The following is a 16,955-nucleotide window of genomic DNA, read 5'->3' on the forward strand; positions in this document are numbered from 1 at the left end:
AAGTAGCCAATTCACAAGGAACAAATTTAGTTTTGCAATCACTGATAAATGACGCATACATTTCTAGTTTTGTGTGGACCTAAACATTTGTGTTATCTATATCTGAAAAACATAGAAAAGCTCTTTTCATAGGTAACTTTTTGCGCAAAACATGACCATGCATGACGATGCAATAAAAAAGTAAAACTCTATCTGTCTATCTGTAGCACTTCCATGGCATGATTGGTAAACAGACAGCATAAAACCTGAGAAAGGCCTGAGTCCACTTTTCCTTTTTTTTTGTAAAACGATGAACAGCTTACATTACAAAAAAAGTATTTACGGTAGTCATCGTTATACGAGAGTTAGGGAAAACAGAGTGCACCTGTGTCTGCGCAAATGCTTGTGTACTATAATATGTACTGCTTATCTGGCTGATTTCCTTATATGAAAACAGCTGCCATGGCCGACAATCAGCCTTATTATTATTTTCAGAAAACTATTTATTTCCCACTACACAATATAACTTGTTTGCTTTGCCACCAGTATGCAACATCTCGTATTCACATCTCGACTGTGTGTAGTGAGGCGAGCAGGCACGCATTACACAATACGTTCACACTCGCATATACATACATGTGCGATCTGTTCTACACCTTTGACGTGCATCTTATCAAAGTCGCTTTTAAAAAGTAGATATCATGTATGAAAAATACGCAAGATCAAGCACGAAAGCTTTACAGGTAACTGCGCTTGGATTAGTTTTTGTTTTAACTTATAGTGTGTGTTAGCTGTCATTTGAACATCTTTGGCAGTCGTAAAGATTGTAAGAAGCCAGTAAGCCTGACAACCAGGCTGACCTAGGGTATTAGGTTATCCGGGTAACTCGGTTGAGGAGGTCAGATAGGCAGTTGCTCCTTCTAAAATATTATATAATGGAAGCCGGTGCCAAAATAGATGGGAAAAGGCTAGGCCGATGATGAAGCCACGAAAATATAGAATCGCTGTGTCATAATAGGCATTTATTTTGACATACTACTGAAACATTTTAATATGTAGGAAGAAAAATAATTATAGTGAGCAATAAATATCAATTTTTTAAGAAAAAACTATTCCCAACGTTAGAAAATAGTTGCTGTAGAAACTACTTTCATAGAAAACTTCCTGGAAACTGCGAAAAAAGTGCAAACAGGTGTTAATTATTAGGTAACCTGGGGAGGGAGGGTAATTTCAATTTATTAGAGTTTATTGTACCCTTTATTTATGAACTCTTTTATTTCATTCAGGTACTTACTAAATTACTTTATCAAAGCAGAGCCTAGCTGGTTGTAAATTCAAGTTTTTTTAAGTTTTTGATTTAAAATGAAAAAATATCTATGAGTTAAGTACGGACTCATTTTTTTCTCATACAAGACAAGCGGTAAATTTACTAAGACTAGTTAAATAAAACAATAAACGTGACCAAATCCACCAATCAAAATACAATAAATGCAAACACTACACCAAATACTAAAGTATGGTAACTAAGTATACCTATAACTATGTTTTATATATATTTGGAAAGCCTTACATAACTCAAATTGTCATGACAAAGCAACAATTTGAATCGTTATGCGCAATAAAACTTCATTTTCTTCATTTCCATTTTAATAAAAGAGCAGCCCAAATAAAATAATATAGCGTGTGGCTGTATGTCGCGCAAGTAGTTTGTCGCCCTGTTTGTTACACGCGCCGCAAGAGGGCGCGTGGAAGGGGACGCGACATCGCGCAGCCGCTCACGCCGACAGTGAGCAAGAAGCGTGTGCCGCGAGTGCGCGTCGGATGCGCCTCGCTTGAGTCTCGTCATGTAGTTGAATACGCTCGCCCCATTGTTTCAACTCAGGGTTTAGTTCATTAGTTAGTTTTGTAACATTCGTGGTTGTTGTCCAACTGTACTGTTTCGTTTGTATAACCGTGTTTTCTTTGAATAAACTTAAACTCAAACAGTATCCAGTGGTTTCCATTCGTTAAATAGCCTAGTTTAGTGACGCCTGTCGTGTGTAGGGCTCCGCTAGGGCTATAATTGGCTGCCCAACGTGTGAAGATAACGAACTTGGTTATAAGGGCTGCCCAACGTGTTATAATTGGCTGCCCAACGTGTGAAGATTACGAACTTGGTTATAAGGGCTGCCCAACGTGTTATAATTGGCTGCCCAACGTGTGATAGTATCGAACTCAGTGAAACTTCGCGTGTTATTCGCCGTGAAAATGCCGTTAACACGCTCGCAAGTTCTGGAAACTTCGGACAACGTCGACGCCGCGAGTGCCGGCGCCGCCCCCACCAATGTAACAATGACCCACGAGACTCTGGTGCATTTACTCCGTGAGGTCCGCTCGTCCACGCCGCAGAATGTTTCGGATTCGCACAGTATGTTTGGCGTGAGTGGAAATTTCGCCAAGTGCAGGACGCGTTATGGCGGACGCCCGGAGGAGTCGCTAGAAAACTTCCTAGACGCCATCACTACGTATAAGGAATGCGTAAATATGACCGACGAGAATGCTCTCCGCGGGTTTTCAATGTTGTTGGAAGGACCTGCAGCGGTTTGGTGGCAAGGGGTGAAGAGATCGACCGACACGTGGTCGGAGGCGCTCTCGCGAATAAAAGGTGCATTCGCCGAGCATGACCCGCCCCATCGTCTTTATCGGAAGTTATTCACGCTGGTTCAGGAGGAAGAACATACGGATTTGTTCATCGCCAAGGTACGAGCTCTGCTGGCTAAAATACCTAAAGAGGATTTGTCAGAAAAAGTGCAGCTAGATATGGCATTCGGCCTCCTTAACCCACGCATTCGGAAACGTGTTACTAGAGAAAGTTTAAACAGTTTCGACGAATTACTTAAAAAGTGCCGTACTATAGAAGACTCGCTTAAGGAAAGCTCCAAAACACGTAGTAACACTACTCAAGGAAAGCCGCAGACCCAGACGAGCATGCGCGAGACATCGTCGTCGTCGCCGCAGCCGCCGCCGCCGCTCAACAGCCCCGGCGCCGCTGAGTCCGCCGAGAGTGTCGCCGTCGTTTCGAAGAGTAATAATAAGCAGTTTTGTGTCTATTGTAAGCGCTCAGGTCATTCGAAAAAGGCTTATGTTTAACTGATCACCAGAAATAGTAACAAATAGCAGACAAAAATAGTAAATGATCACCAAAATGAAACTCGCATTTTAATGTAAAATGATAACCAAAGTTTTAACACTTTGCTATCCTATTTAAGTGAAATTACTCCAAAATAAATCATGCGCAAGCCAAAAATAGTAAATGATCACCAAAATTAAACCACCATTTTAAAGTAAAATGATAATCAAAGTTTTTACATTCTGCTATCCTATTTAAGCAAAATGAGTCCAAATAAATCATTGTTATCCCAAAAGTAGTAAATGATCACCAAAAGTAGTGAATGATCATCAAAATTATACCAGCGTTTTAATATAAAATGATGTTTAAGTTTAAGTAAACTGACTCCAAAAAAATAAGTTCGGCCTGATACAATAAATGTAATAACATTATGGGGACCCTTTTCCTGCACTAGGGTGGAAAATTGTCTATTGCATGCCTCTAAACAGTGCGATAAGAGTGTGTTTTCGAGGGAGTGTATTGAGAAACACATTCTTCTTCTTCTTTCTCCTGCCCTGATCCCAATTTTACTTGGGGTCGGCGCAATATGTCATTTTCTTCCATTTTCCCCTGTCACTCGTCATACTGACACTAAGTCGTGGTGGCCTAGTGGGTAAAGGACCAACCTCAAGTATGAGGGCGCGGGGTCGATCCCAGGTCAGGCAAGTACCAATGCAACTTTTCTAAGTTTGTATGTACTTTCTAAGTATATCTTAGACACCATTGACTGTGTTTCGGATGGCACGTTAAACTGTAGGTTCCGGCTGTCAGTGAACATCCTTGGCAGTCGTTACGGGTAGTCAGAAGCCAGAAAGTCTGACACCAGTCTAACCAAGGGGTATCGGGTTGCCCGGGTTACTGGGTTGAGGAGGTCAGATAGGCAGTCGCTTCTTGTAAAGCACTGGTACTCAGCTGAATCCGGTTAGACTGGAAGCCGACCCCAACGTGATTGGGAAAAGGCTCGGAGGATGATGACTCGTCATACTGACACTCACGCATGCATTGCAAGCCGGACACATAACTTAATATGGCATCATAATACTTTATTTGGTAATAAGCCTACATTTTATGGCAATCACAGTGACTTATTTAGGCAAAAATAATACATTAATTTGGTCATCAAGAGTTGGTGATCATTTACTAAATTTGGTGGTCGAATACAATTTAAAGTGAAGTCGTGACTAAAATAGCTGGTACTATTACATTTTTAGACTTTATTTTTCTGGTGTTCAGTAGATTTTTCTGGTTGCAAAACTAAGGGTATCAAAGCATTTTATGGTGGTCATTATATTTGTTCCCTTCGAAAAATGCGTGTTATAAGTTAAAGCGTGATAATAGTGATCGTGATAATAATACGAGCAATAGCGTTATAAAGTTGAAAAGAGAAATAAAGTGTTACGGTTGTGGTGCTCCGAACGTTATTAAGTCGAAGTGTAAAAACACGCTTTTTATAGAAAAACGAACTAAAAAATAGGAAATAAATTTTAATGAATTTAAATTAAGAAAACAGTGTTAAAAATTTCAATGAATATAAATTAATAATAGTGTGAATACAAAAAAAATATTTAAAAAAAAGCGTGGGGTGCATGGTGTCAATAGTTATCAATATTTTATTGACAGATATGAGTACAGTGATTTTCATTTCGATAATATCTTAAAAAGCACCCCACGCTTTTTTTAAATATTTTTTTTTGTATTCACACTATTATTAATTTATATTCATTGAAATTTTTAACACTGTTTTCTTAATTTATATTCATTAAAATTTATTTCCTATTTTTTAGTTCGTTTTTCTATAAAAAGCGTGTTTTTTAGTTTTTTTAAACTATTATTTATTTTCTACTTTTTAGTTTGTTTTCAAACTATTATTTGTTTTGTAGAATTAAAATTCTCTTTAGTATACAAAAATTTGTCAATATTAGAGAAAACGGCTAAAGATAATTATTGGAAATAAAAATTAACATCGAGTCCTGCCTTATCGTCTGTAGAGAAAAATTCTAGAAAATTTTAATTAATTTTCTTACCTTATCGACTATAGATGAAAATTATATAAATTAACAAAGATCATATTTTGCAAATTGAAAAGCCTAGAAGTCGGTGTCTAATGGATGCTACTAAGTTAATTTTGCCACCGACTTCTAGGCCGATGCACCTAAAATTAGTTTTTTGCTTTTAGTGTTTTGGGAACTCGGTTTAATTTTTTGTAAAAGGTTATTTATTTAAAGCTTTTCAGTGATACGAATAGTTGTCACTATCCATACAAGTGGGAAGTTCTCATCAATACAAAGAATATAAGTCCAAACGAGGTATTTTACATATTCAGTTGTCGAGTTCCCTTGACTTTCTCTGGTCTCCATCATCAGGTCAGCTCCAAACCTTCACTGTTGCATAGGTCTTGTCAATACGAATAATTTAAGCCCAAACACGAGGTAGTTTACATATTCAGTTGTCGCGTTCCCTCCATTTTCTCTGGTCTCCATCATCAGGTCAGCTCCAAACCTTCACTGTTGCAAAGGTCTTGTCAATACAAATAATTTAAGCCCAAACACGAGGTAGTTTACATATTCAGTTGTCGAGTTCCCTCGACCCTCTCTGGTCTCCATCATCAGGTCAGCTCCAAATCTTTACAGTTGAATAGTGCTTTTAGGCGTACACCTAAGTGTCAAGTTTTTACCCTATGTATGCCTACAAGTTTTGAAGGTTGCCCTCGATTTCTCAGGGTTTCCATCATCAGATCCTGACCTGATGAATATGGGACCAACTGGCAGCTATTCCAAGTCGAACAAAAAAAGAATCACGTAAATCGGTCTATAAACCTCGGAGTAATCGATGTGTATGTGTAACCTCCTCCTTTTTGGGAAGTCGGTTAAAATGGAATAATTTTATCAAATTAGTGTATTGTCATCGGTCTTCAATAAATCTACAAAGTTTGAACGAAATCTGGCCGTTTAAAGTGGGTCAAAATCGCGCCCAAAGAAGTCGGTTACAAACAAACATACAAACATACAAACCTACAAACATACAAACCTACAAACATACAAACATACAGGTGAAGCTAATAAAAAGCGTGTAAAAACTGTTCGAGCCAAGAAGCATTTTATTCCGTCGAAAACGCATCGCATGGCGGAGTTGTAGGTACGTTGAGGCCGTCGAGCGAGCCCCGCGGGGTGGCCCCGCGCTCGCCGCGGCGCAGCGGCCGGCAGCGGCGCTGGCGCGCTCGCCCGCGCGGCGCCCGCGCTCGCGTCGTTGCTACGCAACCGCTCGCGCCGCCCGACCCGTCAGTGCTCATGCCTGTACAAGGTAACCCTGCGCGTGCCGCGGGTGTTTCACGTAATTGTTTTCTTGACGATCAATGTGTTCGTAACACTAACGCTAATATGTGCTCTTGTATTTGTTTGTCTTGTTGTAATAATTACAAAAATAATTGTAATGTTCGTAAAAATAATTGTAATGTTCGTAACAATAATTGTAATGTTCGTAAGAATTTTGATAATGTTCGTAACACTTATACTCGTGTATCGTGTTGTATTGATTGCGGTAGCAATAATAATTGTAGTTGTCGTATACATTGTGATAGTCGTATACTTTTTGACAATGTTCGTAACGGTAATATGTGTGTATCTAGTTTTAATGATTACGGAAATAATTGTAATAGTCGTGAGAATATCGGTAATGTTTGCGATAATGTACCTTTTCGTCGCCCTGTGTTGAATATAAGCATTCTAGGGTTTTGTGGCACCGCGCTCGTAGATTCTGCAGCTAAAAGTTGTATTGCCGGTCACACGCTCTACGCTCTCCTACTCAGGTTAGGACACCCGTTAGTGCCGTCGACACAAATTGTTAGGTTGGCGGACGGTGTTAGTAGGGAGATGAATGTACTTAGCACAGTGGTTAAGGTGACACTCCGACATAAAACTAGAGACGTAAAATTTTTGATATTTCCGGAAGCTAATAATAATGAAAGCTTGTTAGGTATAGATTTTCTTACCTCGTTTAATCTTGTCTTCAATTTTGGTGAAAGTAGGTGGCACTTTGCCGAGAATGATAAATGTAAATTCTCATTGCAATTTGAAGGTGTGTCACCTGTGCCTGCGTGTTCAGCTCTGGATGTGCTGCGGGATGATGAGGCGACTTCGCTTAGTGGAGAACAACGTGAGGTACTTGCCCGTCTCCTTGTCGAACACGAGGATATCTTTCAGCCAGGGGGAGACGCGACTCCTTTCGCCGAGCATATTATAGATACCGGCGATCACGCTCCTATCGCCGTTCCACCTTATAGGTTGACTCCTGCCAAAAAGGACATTATGCGAGTGGAGCTCGATAAGATGTTGGCAGATGGCATAGTCGAGGAGTGTGAGTCCGCGTGGGGTTCCCCAGCGCTACTTGTTCCGAAGGCAAATGGTAAGGTTCGTTTCTGTGTCGACTATAGGAAGCTCAATGCGGTAACAAAGTCCGACGTCTATCCGATGCCTTTGATAGACGAGCTTGTACAGTCAACAAAAAAGAATTGTTTTATGAGTACGCTTGATATGCGAAGTGGATTTTGGCAAGTGAGTGTACGTGAACAGGATAGGGATAAGACAGCATTTTTAACGCCATTCGGTTCGTATCGATTTAATCGCATGCCGTTCGGGCTCAAGAACGCTCCGTCTACCTTCCAGCGTCTAATTGATAGACTTCGTTCCGGTGCCAGTCTTAAGGACGTTACCCTTCTAGCATATCAAGATGATCTCCTTCTGATTTCTGAGGGCTTTGAGAAGCATATATCAGATTTGCGCGCCGTTTTTGATAGACTGCGTATGTTTAAACTGCGCGCCAATAGGGAGAAATGTGTCTTCGCACGTGAGAAGGTAAAATACCTTGGTCACGTTATCACTCAGGATGGTGTGTCTCCTGATGGTGATAAGGTTAGTGCTGTTTTGGATATGGCAGCACCGTCTTCGCTTCGGCACTTAAGAACTTTTCTTCAGACTTGTTCATGGTTTAGAAAGTTTGTGCCTAGTTTTTCTGCTGTTGCTGAGCCGTTAACACGCTTGCTGAAGAAGAATCAGCCGTGGTCATGGGGTTCAGACCAGGCTCGTGCCTTTGAGGAGCTCAAGGTTCGTCTCTCCTCGGCACCGATTCTTATTCAGGCAGATTATAGCAAGCCGTTTGTGTTAAGGACTGATGCTAGCAATTATGCCTTAGGAGCTGTGTTGTTACAGGGCGAAGGTAAAGAAGAGCGCCCTATTGAATATGCTAGCCGTCTGCTCAATGCAGATGAAAGGAATTACAGCACCACCGAGCGTGAGGCTCTTGCTGTGGTGTGGGCCGTCGAACGTTTTAGGGGTTATATTGAAGGTCATGAGGTCATTATAGGTAGCGACCATCAGCCGTTAAAGTGGCTCCTTACCCTAAAGTCGCCTTCAGGTAGGCTCGTTCGCTGGGCTCTTAAGCTTCAGAGCTTTAATATTCAGTTTCAGTATACGCCTGGAAAGGCCAATGTTATTGCTGATACACTCAGTAGACCAACCTGTAAAGAAGAAAATAAAGATCAGTGTGGTGTCTGTTCCATCGTCGTTGACTTACCTGCTCGTAGTCCGGCTGATCTCCGTTGCGCGCAACTCGAGGATCTGGAACTTAAGAAGATAATTAGTGATTTAGAGGACACTTCTGATGCTGATTCTGTAGGTATGAAGCGTTGGTCAGAAAGAGGTTATTTTATGCAGCAAGGCGTATTGTATAGGTATAATCCGGATGTAGATAGTGAAGAGCCGCAACTGGTTGTCCCGGCTTCTCTGCGTCCTGAAATTTTAAAAGAGTGTCATGATTCTGACATTGCTGGTCATCACGGAGTTGATAGAACTTATGCCAAGGTCGCTAAGAGTTTTTATTTCCCAGGCATGCATAGAGCTATAACAGAGTATGTCAAGAGTTGTGCTGCCTGTCAACGTTATAAGTCTTCAAACACGAAACCGTCCGGCTTGTTACAGACTCCTGTTCTCCATCAGAGGGGAGAGGTGTTAGCCGTAGACTTGTTTGGTCCACTTCCTGCGGGAGAAAATGGGGAAAGGTGGATTTTGTTGGTCGAAGACACTGCGACTCGTTGGACTGAGCTTTACGCTCTGAAGGATGCTACTTCCGAGGCGTGTGTATTATAATATTTCCTCCGTTATGGACTGCCAAGACGCATTGTTTCGGACAATGGCGTTCAGTTCGTTTCTGCTGTAATGCAGCAATGTATGTATGTTTTAGGTATTGGTCAAGAGTTGTTACCATTATACCATCCGTCAGCTAATCCAGCTGAGCGTAAGAATAGAGACTTGAAGTTTCATTTGTCTCGTTTGGTTGAGTCTGACCATTCATCGTGGCCTCAGCATCTTCCCGCGATAAGGTTCGCCATGAATTCGGCAGTTTGTGGTACTACTGGAGTAACCCCCGCATACCTTATGTTCGCTAGGGAACTTCGTTCACCAGTCGAAATGCACCACGATATTAGGTCCGTGCTCAGTAAGGATAATTTTGTTCCTCAGATCACACCTTATTTGAAAAGGTTTGTGAATTCGTTTATGGCTGTCAGAGAGAGGGTCGAAGCACAACAGGATCGACGTAAGGAATGTGCCGATAAATCCAAAAGACCAGGTGAAGTCTTCGAGGTTGGTGATCAGGTACTATTAAAGTCGCATGTTCTGAGCAACGCAGCCAAGAACATTACTTCTAAGTTCGTTCCTAAGAGAGATGGTCCTTACGTTGTTGTGAAGAGAGTTAGCCCTACAGCGTATCTTATAGGTAATTTAGATTCATCTGAGGAAGTTTTAGGTAAGTTTCACATATCAGAACTAACTCGTTTTCATTCTCGGGATGTTACGCCTCCTCGTCCCGTAGTGCAGAAACGGCAGAGAGGACGCCCTCGAAAACATGTTTGTCCTGTATGTAGTGTTTCCTTTGTGCGAGTTCATGAGCGGGGACGTTCTCATGAGCTCGAGGGGGAGTGTATAGCGTGTGGCTGTATGTCGCGCAAGTAGTTTGCCGCCCTGTTAGTTACACGCGCCGCTAGAGGGCGCGTGGAAGGGGACGCGACATCGCGCAGCCGCTCACGCCGACAGTGAGCAAGAAGCGTGTGCCGCGAGTGCGCGTCGGATGCGCCTCGCTTGAGTCTCGTCATGTAGTTGAATACGCTCGCCCCATTGTTTCAACTCAGGGTTTAGTTCATTAGTTAGTTTTGTAACATTCGTGGTTGTTGTCCAACTGTACTGTTTCGTTTGTATAACCGTGTTTTCTTTGAATAAACTTAAACTCAAACAGTATCCAGTGGTTTCCATTCGTTAAATAGCCTAGTTTAGTGACGCCTGTCGTGTGTAGGGCTCCGCTAGGGCTATAATAATCAAATAGACATGGCTTTAGTTCAAGAGCCGGTGACTTTCAGACCGTCTTTACTTACTTTATAAAGATTGAAACTTTGTTCGTGTGAAATCTTAGGCTTTTATGAAGCCAAGTAAAAACCACAAAATCGAATTAATTTATTTCGGCTCGATCATAAAATAGATCCATTTGACAGTACCATATAATTGTTTTGTCATGTGAACTACTTAGGTACTAAAGCTGCCAATTTTCATGACGCTACGATCCTTGGAACATCGTTGGATAAGTTACCTTATATTCCATTACTTTATTAGTTACATACAGGTTGGATGCACACAATTTTTCACATTTTATATACAATAACGAGGGCGCGGAAGTTACTGTCTCTTTCTCTATTCGCTATTTACTGAAAAACAGAAAACGATCATAAAACTGAAATAAGTAATACCTGCAGAGCAAAACTCATAACGGTGAGTTTTGCTATAATTTCTTTGCAAGGCGCTCTATTCTGAATAACTCAAGGTATTTTCTATTTTTCCACGGAATAGTTTGCAGCAATCGGATGCTTGTGTAAAAGGAACGGACACAGTTTGTGGAAATTGAATATTTTATTGTGGTAGAACGAGAAAAAATAAGCTTTTCCTTTAGTTTTGAAATTCTTAGATGATTTTATTTCATTAGCTGTAGGTGTGCTACTTTAAACTAGAATTCATCATAAAACTAGAGGCTAATAAATTTAGGCCAGTCCAGCGATATGTAGATTAGTCTAGAGGTGGACCTACTTGCAATTTAAGCTTTTCTAAGTTCTTATACACCTTCTTTGTATGTCTAGTACGCCAATATCTGCGTAAAAATGGAGGAAAATATCTTGGATCATCTGGATCTTAAAGTCCTAAATCGCCAATCCACCTTGACGCCATTCCTTCTCTGTATGAGAAGATACCTGTGACCTACTGTGGGACAATAATAAAGGCTGATGATGATGACAATTGTATTGTAACTACTTATAACATCCAGTTTCACCAGCGACCCTTGCGATCTACTGTCCGTAAGGTCATAAAATATAGGTAGCATAATATTACTCGAAAAGAGTTTAGCTTTCCAACAGTCAAAGAATTTTTTTTGTAAAGTACCTAGTTTTTGAGTTTATCCATTATAATAAAGAAACAAAAAAAATAATCTTCATAATATATTATTAGTCTGCAAAGATCCTATAACGCTCCCTCAAATCTTGGCCCACAACTTGTAGTCTATGCCAGTCACATACTTACTAACCCAGTTACGGGCGAGTTAGTTCTAACTTACCTGCTAACTCAATTTCACTGGTACCCTCGCGCTGACGGGAACTAGTTATTTCTTTTGTTCTTACCCGTGTTCAGGTTCTTCAAAGAATTTTTAATTTTCCATCCAGTTTTCTTGGGAGGCTTCGGAGTTGCGAATTGAAAATATGAATTTAGATAGGTATGATTCTTGGATTCTTGCTAATTCGGACGTGGCTGAACCATAGTGAGGTGTGTGTTGGTGGCTGCGGGATTGTTCGAAAGAGATACCGCGGCCCTGGTACATAAAAGGCCTATGACGGAACACGACGGTTTTTAGTCAGGGTTATTGGACGATTTTTGATGTAGTTAAAAAAAGATGTGTATTGGTAGAGATAGGTTCAGGTACAGGACGTTCCTTCGGTTTAAATGGGTATCTAATTAAGTAATCTAATTAAGGTCTTACGCACAGAACTAATTTATGAAAATGAAAATAGTATGATGCTACTTATACATTAGATAAATAGAAACCCAATTAATTAAAGAAAAGCATGTTACATGGAAAACAAGATCACTAAACTCATTTACAAATTACTGAATATTATCCTGAAGCAGTTTTTATCAAATGATCGGAATAACTGTACCTATAACTAATCGTTGCACATAAAAAACGGATGACCGTACGTATTTTCTTCATCACAATAAAACCATAGATTGGGTAACCTCTGCTCCATAGGGTAAAGGCGGGATAGATGCCGCAGTGGGATAGATGCCCCATTTTTAAAAAACCTAACTTCCCATGCTCGCGATTAAGAAATAACCGTTTAATTGGAAGCCACAAGCACCCCGCACCTAAATTAGCCACGCGCCATCGAGGGATGAGGTCGCGTTTCGCTCGTGTGTGAATTCATCTCCGCGGCGAACTTACAGCGAGCGTAAAATTTTTAAAAGTGAGTATTTGCTGTTGTATAACTTTATAAGTAGATATTAATTCCATCAAATATTTTATTACGTATGTATATTGTTTCATGAAGTACACATTTTAATGTAAATAGTTGCTCTATTGTATTTATTTATTTAAAAAAATACTAGGGCATCTAACCGTGTCAAAAAGGATAGTTGCCCTGATTTTTTACGGTATAGGTGCCCCTAGGGGCATCTATCCCTCCATACACCACTTGTACCCTGAATGTATTATAAGTGCTTTGAATAAATATTTTTTATATTTTTCATGTATTTATGTATAGTATATTAACACTTTTTATTGATTACGAATGATTTACAGTTCAAACAGTGAAGATGAAGACAAGAACAAAGTTAAGGAATAGAAAACTAAAGGTTTGCCGGAGAAAAGACTAAAAGAGATGGACAGGATGAGCCTAAAGATACAAATAAAAATAACTGCATAGAATGCTTTGAAAACTATGAACAAACAAAGTCTAAATCCGACTGGATTCAATGTGTAATGTGTCAGTGCTGGTTACATGAAACCTGTATACTTTTCAGAAATTTTTGCTCGAGATGTAGGAAACTTAAAGCACTGTCCGGTTAAATATTATGATGCTAAGTATATTGTGTTATTTTAGTTTTTAAGAAAGAATGATTTTTATGATTTTGCATGTTGAAACTAAATAATTCATATTTTATAATAAGGGTTTAATATAAAATACATTATTTTTGTTGAACAAATACTTTAAGAATTTTATTGTGTTCTTTTTAATTAATCTGATAATGAATATAAAAAGATTTAAAAAACTGCAAAATACTTTTCATTTCAAATAAATTAAAGTCAAAAAATATATAAATATTATTAATATAATATACTTCAAAATTATGAAGGGCATCTATCCCGCACCGAAGGCATCTATCCTCGCTAGTATTTTCAAGGTGGGGCATCTATCCATAGGGGTAGGCATCTATCCCCAAAAATGGAGGTCTACAAAAAGCTACAATCTGCAAAACGTGTAGTATATAGGTCCAAAAAGACAAATCACAAATAAACATAAAGGATTAAACTAGTTACATTCATAGGTGTTATTAATGTAGAACCAATATTTATTAAATTATAAGCATATTTCAAAAAGTGGGGCATCTATCCCGCCTTTACCCTATAGCTGCAATATTTTCCAGGTAATTTGCAAAAATATTTGGTCAAGGAATCTGTGGCTTTTTGTGGAATTAAAGAGTTTCGGGCGTCTAGGAGTTTTCCTCGGTTTTACCTGACCTGGATACATACATCCTGAACTATTTCAATGCTTATCAGGCCAGCTTACCTATATCAAACCACTTTTTTACTTACTTCGAATTCGGAATTGATAAAAATAAGTCTAAGCCCACTTTGAGGCTCTCTAGAGTCCCTGCTACCTATGTCCTACTTAAATTCCATCTTAGTATACAGTTTTTGCGTAATTATTTGTTAAGTACAAACTTGCATTAAGTGCTAAGATGTCTAAAGTCATTGATTAAGTAATCAATAATCCTACTTAGCGCTAATGCTAATCCGATTCATAATAACTTAATAAGTAACCATGGAATAATAGTTATCTTTTTTGTCTATTTCCATAATTAAATGGAATAACAAATTGAAGTGACGTAAGCGCCATCAAATGAAGTTAGACCATGGAGAACAATAATACTAGCGGAGGTGCCATAACGGAAAATCTCCTAAGAAAGTAGCACGACAAAATGCGAGTGTTCGGGTGACGAGATCTTCGTCCTTATAGGCCGTCTTTGTTCCGTACCCAAAGGGTAAAACGGGACCCTATTGTTTTCGCTCCTCCGTCCGTCCGTCCGTCCATGTGTCACCAGGCTGTATCTCATGAACCGTGATAGTTAGAGAATTGAAAACTAGAATTAAATAAATATTATACAACAAACGTGATTTTTTTGTCCGTTTTATAAATCGGTTCCGAACCCTTTGTGCGCGAGTCCGATTCGCACTTCGCCGGTTTTTTTATAATACCAAAAATAGTTCGCCAGACCAATCCGAACGCCTCAAACTGATTGTTTTGGTCAAGCTCACCGTACAACTTTGACCTAGAAGAAGGTGCTTGACCTACCTTCCTCATGGCATCTCTGCTATCTTTCCTTCTTCCATGATCTAGATCATGTAAGTTGATGGAGCTATGGTCACGCGACCGTCGAACAATTATGGTTAACCCAATTTTTTCGGTTATTATTTTCAACTTTGTTGTTCGTTATCGTTTTTATATGGATTAAGTATAAATGTGTTACACTTTTAGTAGCATTTTGAGTGCCTGAAAAGGTATTTTATTTATGTAACTTAATAAAATTAAATAACATTATACGAAGGTCTTTTTTTAGTGTTTGGAAAGCTTCAAAATGACCTATTTACAGCTGGTGGGAGTGTCAGACTTTTACTGACTGAAACCCCTTTGATCCTTCTCTCCTACTCTTTCGAACAATCCTCCTGCAGGCTTCGGCCCTTAGGGACCCCGAAGAGTTTGCTGCCTGTTCTCTAGATAATATATTTTTGGATGAATGAGATCCTGGAAGCAACCAAGGAAGGGTTGCCCTGAAGATCCTGACACCTTATGTATAACTAATAGTCAATTAAATGGTTTTGTATATTATTTTATCCTACAAGCTCATTAACCTGGTTTGTTCAAACTTGATCTCCATAGTCATGACCATATGGCCTGTTAACATACTAGTACCTAATGAAGCCAAACTTAATGACGTGATTTCTTCTTACTTTGAATAGTTGTTACTATTAGAAACTAGTGGGTTAAAATAATAAGAAAATAATTTTAATAACGACTTTTTACTAAATACTATTCATGTAAATCACGAAAAAAAACAAACATCCGAATTAAGAACCTCTTTTTTAGGAAGTCGGTTAATATTCAGGTCGTATTTATTCCATGTTCATGGTATATAGGAAAAACTACATAAAGAATATGATAGAGGTACTTTACCTGCAAAAAGCTAGTAGTTCAAAGCAAACGATTTTCTCATCTCAACCAAAATATATTTTCCATTTTCCATCCCTCGTTTTCTCATAAATATAGCCTGAAAAGCAACAATTGCGCACAATTTTACAAAGTAAACACCCTTTGTACATCCGGAAGCTAAGCTCCGTCGGAATTCACCCCACCCTGTGTAGTACAATCAGCAGAATAAGCGCAAACACCACTGACACGATCCCTTTATTTTTTTGCTGACCCTCTTTCTAGTTTTTTTTATAGATCTTCTTTGCTTTTGTTTGTAGATCAGAATTGTTTTGTCAGTACTGTTGGAATATTTTATGACTGTGTGGGATACTCGTATTTTCTTCTTGTGAATGTTGATTATTAAATTACTTATGCTATGAAGGTCTTGTTGAATTTCATGAAAACATAGAAAGTGATGTGGGCTGCTTGGACCGCGACTGTTGGAGTTTTATTGCGTGATATAATGATGATGACGATTCAAGTGATTAATATTTTTTAATATACATATCTCTTTATGTAAGCTATAAAGACGAAATCAATTATGTTATTTCATAATTTTCTCATAAAACTGTGAGTAATGCCAGAAGGAAAACTGAAGTTATAAATAATAAAGGAATTTCACTAACCTACACAATGAAAATAAAAATATGATCTTTTACAGACGAAAAACCCGTAAAAATTATAAATCAAAGAAAAATAAATAGGTGTTCTGTTTTACTTACACAAATCTACCAGCGTGGAGGGTCAATGACCTCTCATGGACCCAGTAACTATGTCCTACATAAACAGTACTTACAGAGAGGAAAAAGGGACAAAGTAATGACTAGATTCCAGCAGAATTGTTCGCGAAAAAGCATGTCTGTGTTCGCTGAAGAAGATTGCAATTTTACGGACATTTAAGAAATGTTGGGATACATTTTAACTAGCCAGTGAATCTAAGAAAAATAGATATTAATTTTAACACTCACTTCGCTTTAACTAAGTATATAACATCTAAATATCTTTATTTAACACTTGCATTTGCAATGCTCCATGACCTTTAAGAATCCTTTTCTATTATTGTCCCCTTGTAAAGAAAATAGATTGTTTTCCATGCCAATCGCACAAAGGTAGATAAGAGAAAATGCTTTGATTTTGATTAGAATAACGTGAGTAGTCTTAAGTATTATGTAAGAAATGAAGTAATAAGTAGATCAGTATAATAACAAGCGCTTGGGAAATTCAGGGGATTTTTCCTAATTTTCCACCCGTTGCGCCGTTCCAAGTATGTAAATT

General features: G+C 38.9%; 1 protein-coding gene across 1 annotated transcript in view; it reads right to left on the minus strand.

Moving 5' to 3' along the window:
• The window catches only part of LOC110378686 (2-methoxy-6-polyprenyl-1,4-benzoquinol methylase, mitochondrial), a 381,156-nt gene that overhangs the window by 99,207 nt on the left and 264,994 nt on the right, over positions 1-16,955 (minus strand). The gene's annotated exons all lie outside the window — the stretch shown is intronic.

Source organism: Helicoverpa armigera, chromosome 22 (genome assembly GCF_030705265.1).
Source record: "Helicoverpa armigera isolate CAAS_96S chromosome 22, ASM3070526v1, whole genome shotgun sequence".
NCBI classification, from domain to species: Eukaryota; Metazoa; Arthropoda; class Insecta; order Lepidoptera; family Noctuidae; genus Helicoverpa; species Helicoverpa armigera.